This window comes from Ailuropoda melanoleuca, chromosome 10 (genome assembly GCF_002007445.2).
Source record: "Ailuropoda melanoleuca isolate Jingjing chromosome 10, ASM200744v2, whole genome shotgun sequence".
Taxonomy (NCBI): domain Eukaryota; kingdom Metazoa; phylum Chordata; class Mammalia; order Carnivora; family Ursidae; genus Ailuropoda; species Ailuropoda melanoleuca.
Window position 1 is genome coordinate 90,545,546 of NC_048227.1, and position 6,000 is coordinate 90,551,545.

The 6,000-nt window shown below is 42.4% G+C and overlaps 1 protein-coding gene across 2 annotated transcripts in view; it reads right to left on the reverse strand.

Moving 5' to 3' along the window:
* SHPRH (SNF2 histone linker PHD RING helicase) overlaps window positions 1-2,613 on the reverse strand; it is an 89,590-nt gene extending 86,977 nt beyond the window's left edge. For both annotated transcript variants that reach the window (XR_002143414.2, XM_002922791.4), the window contains exon 1: window positions 2,393-2,613. The gene's annotated coding sequence lies outside the window, so the exon portion shown is untranslated. The remainder of the gene's footprint in view (window positions 1-2,392) is intronic.
* Between the last annotated feature and the right edge of the window lie 3,387 nt (window positions 2,614-6,000).

A 6,000-nucleotide genomic window follows, 5' to 3' on the forward strand; every position in this document is an offset into this window, starting at 1 on the left:
CTAGTAAAATTCTAAATATTTCTAATCATATTACAAACTCTTCTCCTGGTTTTCTTCATACCACACGAGTCCCACTTTTGGTCATTCTACTTCTTATTCCTCCTTTTTAAATATCAGAGTTTGGTGAAACATGATTATTTGCAGTTTTTAAATATGGACCACACTTTAACTGTCCTACATTTAAATGTAAAAAGCCTTTTGCTTGAAATCCTCTTTCACACTTTTCTGCCTGTTGCTTCCCCAACCTTCCCCAGAAAACTTTCCATGACCAGGCACGCTGAGTTAAGGGCCATTCCTCCTTGATCCCAACTGCTATACTGTTCTAACTCTAAGACTTTGAAGGCCATGAAAGCCAGGCAGGAACAGTATCCTATTCACCATTGTACCCCCAATGCCAGGTCAGTGCCAAGGTAGAAATGATATACAAAATAAGGTGAAACAAGTATCTCTAACTTCCCGAATACCTAATAGCCTCCCTCTTTTTAAGTACCATGTTTCTTTTTAGACAATAGTCTCTTAACCACATTCTAGAAAATTACAGGTAATGTGAAACTATTCTTTACTATTTCTGGCCTTGAATCTAACAGAGAAAACTGACTGACCCATATCTTCAACAGAAAACAAAGATAAGTTATTTGAAAAATAAACATAAAATGTTAAGTTACTAAGACAATATAACAAATGAAAGACACCTACAAATCCTGACTACAACAAATCCGTGGTAGGCCTGGATTTAGAATTTAGGAACAATAAGAAGTATACATCTGCCATACTGCTGCCCAAGGTGAGCCTTAGGCAAGCAAAGCCCAATCATTATGGATTAGTGAAAAGCTCCTAATGATCTCGCATTACCACTATCTTTCTGCAGTAGTAACTTCAGCAAAGATGAGAGTGTTTTCATCTGTTGAACCCCAAAATATGTTAGTCACAAAAACTTTAAAAATGCCCTCAAAAGAAAAATTTTCACCAGCACATTCTGTTTTCCCAAATTTTTGTAGCCTGAACTCTTAATAAAAGGTTTGTTTTAATAATTCTGAAGTGCAGTTGTAAGCTTGGGCAAAGAAGAGACATATGGATAGCACCTTCTTTCAAAAGTAAACTATTTTATTCTCAACTGCTAGCTTATTGGCTAACTCGACCTGGGAAGCTCTAGGAAGCACAGGTTATCCAGTACAGGCATACTTCTCTCACTGACGCTCAATAATACTCGGCTTCTAGCACGGTTTCTGATCATATACCAGTGAGTCTTTCTGGTGACAGTACAGATATTATGGATCATTTCTATTCATGGGAGTTTCTTTTCTTTTCTTTTTTTTTTTAAAGACTTTATTTATTCGACAGAGATAGAGACAGCCAGTGAGAGAGGGAACACAAGCAGGGGGAGTGGGAGAGGAAGAAGCAGGCTCATAGCAGAGGAGCCTGATGTGGGGCTCGATCCCGCAACGCCGGGATCACGCCCTGAGCCGAAGGCAGACGCTTAACCGCTGTGCCACCCAGGCGCCCCTATTCATGGGAGTTTCAACAGTCTTGCGACCACCCAAGAAAATAATTTTAAATAGCTGTAATGACTTTAAAATTATTTTATTTTGTTCAGTTAAAGCGTTAATGTAATTTAAATACAAGTAGGAAAACATCAAACATCTAGTTTTTCTATCTCCTGGGTCATGTACAGTCACTTAGAAAAATGGCACGAGCTTAATGGCCATTAATTAATACTACTATATCTGAAAGTGACAGTCAATCATCAAATAACACATCTTTGTTCACAAACCTAGGAACGACCACGAAGTCAAAATGTACAACGTACAAGGATGGTTTTGAGAGCGAAAGTAATTAATCTGACTCCAAAGGTAACTGAGAACTTTTAGACTTAACTTGGAAGCCTCGCCTCCCTTTTACCACATTACAACCCCGCGCACCAAGACGCTAGGCTGGTGCCCAGATCCAGCCTCCAGGGGCGTGTGTGTGACGAATGGTGATACCCAGTCGGTTTTCTTCCGAAACTCAAAAGCGGTTCACAGAGTCAGAGCTGGGCTGTCAGCGCCAGATCGCTCCCAGCAGGCCGGGCAAACAAGCTGCCCGCGAGGCCGAGGAGCGCGACGAGTCCCTCGGACGCTCGATCTAAACACCGCAGGCCCCAGCCCCCGGGGAGACGCACAGCCTCCTTTCCCACGGTCCTTTCTTCTCCCGGGGTAGCCGTGCCGGTCCAGAGGCCCCCAAGTCTGGGATGGGAAAGGGTCTGGGAAACTCGCGCTGCGTCTCCCTCTCAGCCCTTTAGCTTCCTGGGCTCCAGAACAACTGAGTCTTCCCTTCTTGGGACTTCCATCTCCGTGGGGAGACGTCTTCCGTCCCCAACCTCTGACCCCTGACCCTCCATCGCCCAAGCGCCTACCTAGGCTGGTTCTCCAAGCCTCTTGAGCTTCTCTGCGCCAAGGTCCGGGGATCTTCTAAAGCCCCCGCAGGTCCCGGGCACGCATTCGCCACCCACCGAACACCCGCCTGAGATGGGCACGCGCACTTTATGCTGGTTTGTGTTGGGGTTCCCGGGGGGCCCAGACACCACAGCTCCCAGCTGCCGGGTGCGCGCTGGAGCGTGGGGTCAAGGTGAACGCGCACGTCGGAGCGCCCCGCCCCTTTTCTCCGGCAGTGGCTTCATAAGTCTCATCTGCGCAAGTCCACACAGTTAACGTCTACAGGAGGCTACAGGTGGAATCTCGCGATAGCGCTGCCCCACGACATTAGGAGTACAGGATTGGCTGGAATCTCTAAGGAGAAGGCGGGAGTCTAAGCAGATATTAGGTGTGGGCGGGGCTCCCCAAAAGAGGCAGAACTCCGCCTGAAGCGAGTGATTGGTGGCTTTAGTACACAGAGAGCTCTGCCGACGCGCGTTTTTTATTACTTCAAGAAAGCAGCCGCAAGCTGGGTACGGACGAGGCTTCTCTCTCTCAGAAAAGTTATTTTAAAAGACTTTTCAGGGAAATGTGAGTAAACAGTTTAAGAGGAGATAAGGAGGAGAGAAAAACTACATGTATTGTGCTGAGACTAGCCTTCCAGTATCTTTTTTTTCCCCCCTCTCTGAGAGGCAGCCTCTTTCTCATGAAGGGAGACTTAGGTTTAGTTAACTTTAGGATAACTCTGAGAGGCTTCAGGGCCAAGAACTTGTAAAATGACCCCCAGGAAACATCAGGCACTCAGTGACTAATGAGTACCTAATAAGGATTCAGCATTATGCTTAAAAAAGGGTGTTTGGGCTTGTGTGATCTCAGAAGCACAAAAGTAAGTTCTTGCCTAAGAGAACATCCGTTGTAGTTGCAGAGACAGCACAGAATGGTCCATCACCTAACCAATACAGAACTTCATCACAGACCTCTAAGCCTGAAAGAAGCCATTTACGTAAACTAAATCCTGTAAAATTTGGTGGAAATAAGTTATCTTACCCCAGGCTTCATGAGGCAAGTTTAAAAAGTAATACCAATGCTGGAGCAATGGACAAGCGGAGTCCTTCAAGGCAGAACCGATCATATTACTAAGTACAAGAGGATGGACCCTTTCTTTTGGAAGTGCAATTTAAAAAGCAGTTAAATGTATATTGAGCTGTAAGACGTAGTGAAGAGAAGGGCCATATGCACCCCAATGTTCATAGCAGCATTGTCCACAATAGCTAAATCGTGGAGGGAGCCAAGATGCCCTTCAACAGATGACTGGATTAAGAAGTTGTGGTCCATATATACAATGGAATATTACTCAGCTATCAGAAAGAACGAATTCTCAACATTTGCTGCAACATGGACGGCACTGGAGGAGATAATGCTAAGTGAAATAAGTCAAGCAGAGAAAGACAATTATCATATGATTTCTCTCATCTATGGAACATAAGAACTAGGATGATCGGTAGGGGAAGAAAGGGATAAAGAAAGGGGGGGTAATCAGAAGGGGGAATGAAACATGAGAGACTATGGATTATGAGAAGCAAACTGAAGACTTCAGAGGGGAGGGGGTGGGGGAATGGGATAGACTGGTGATGGGTAGTAAGGAGGGCACGTATTGCATGGTGCACTGGGTGTTATACGCAATTAAGGAAGCATCGAACTTTGCATCAGAATCCGGGGATGTACTGTATGGTGACTAACATAATATAATAATAAAATAATAAATTAAATAAATAAATAAATAAATGTATATTGAGCTGTAAAAGGTTATCTTTGATAGTTTCATGTCACTTCTTATCATTGGAGCCGAGAATTAAGCTCATAGTTTGACTGAGTCCAGCTGGTGCCAGGCAAAAATATTTTAAAATAAGCACAGCATCATTTCATCTTCCTTCACATTAATTGGGATAATTAATCTCTATAGACATAATTAATGTTAACGTGTGCAAAATAATAAACTACAGATTCAGTTGTAAGTGTGCAGAGATGCAATTTCAACTATAGAGATGGAATTCTCACTATGACTCAGTAGTTTAACAGTTAAAATTCTTCCTCTTGAATATTCCAACAGTGTGTTTAATCCTATATTTGCAGGGTGAGTGCCCTGTATATTCTTTGAAGAATTTCTCTGTGGAGTAATGTGTTTCAATATTAGAATAACCAGAGCTAATGTTAGAAAACATGGTTCATTTTTTGCACCTTAGCTCTCCGGAAGCTCCCAGCTGTGAAGCACCTGTTCACCCCTGACAAAACTGAGTTCACGCACCTGTTAGATCCTAATGATATAATATCATCTCACAAGTATAACGAAGATATAAATGAATGAGTGAACCACCCAGTGTTCATAGAATTCAACTGGTTCTTAAAACTATAAATGTGATGACAGACCACTTATTTCCCGAGTGGTCTCCCTAGGCCAAAGCTCTACATCCAGTTCCTTTTGGGAAAAGTAGCTTTATTGTAGCCGCACCCTAACTCAAGTCATCTTTTTGGAAATGAACAAGTTGTTCTTAAGGAGGAGGACTGGTTGAAAGAGAATAGGTGAATTAGTGCAAATTTAACTCCCTTTCTGGGTGGAAACAGGATAACTGATGATATATGAGTAGAACTTTCTATTTTGCAAAGGCCTTTCATGTTAATTTTTATATTTGAGTCTTAAAATGATAAAATGAGATATTTAAAATTCTCATTTTACAGAGGAGGACTGTGAGTCAGAGAAATTTGATGATTTGCTACTGTTTAGCTCTGAGAAACAAGAGGACATAGAACTCCTCTTGACTACTCCGTCTAGGCTGTTGCCTATTATTACTAAGTCATGTATTTGTATATCAAATAAAAATAAGCAATTTATCACCAAACTTCCTAGGCTGGCATGGGAAAAATGAAGGCAAGAAGTTTGTAATTATTTGGTGACACAGGGCTATATATATCAACAATAAGGATCAGTCTGTTTTTTCCTTAATAGATCATTAATACACTTGCTTGAGAAGTTTATTCCATGTTCTACTTATTTTTGCCTGCTCTCCGAAAGTGAAGATGATGCCCACTCAGTATGATTGAGGCTTGCCAAAGATGACTCTTTGTTGCCATTTCCTCTACTACCATCCTGTCTTGGCACTGCTTTTCCTCCTCCTGACAAAATGAAAGTATTAGGGTAAAAGTCATTATTCTAGAGTGAATTGCAATACCCAAAGCCACTGTTAAAATGTGTGTAGTTTTAACAGAGAGTGGAAGAAAGAAACACAGTCTTACAAAATTGGTGCTGGCAGGGGTGATCAGCTGTGCATGAGGGAGAGATGCCAACTGGTATCAGAGGGATTGGGCATGTTTTGCTGTAGTGTGAGCAGAATATGTTGAGGGGCAGGAGGTGTGTGACCCGAACACAAATCTTCATGGCAAGAACTCCATGGTTTTTCCTCAGACTGGCTGTGGATAGGTTTGATTATTAATTTTCAATTTAATTTTTCCATGGTGATTTGCAGGTCGGATTTATTTCAAACTCCAAAGTTTGTTCTGTTTCTCCTGCTGCAGACTCAACCTGAAAACTGAAAATTCAAGCTGTGTGCCTTCT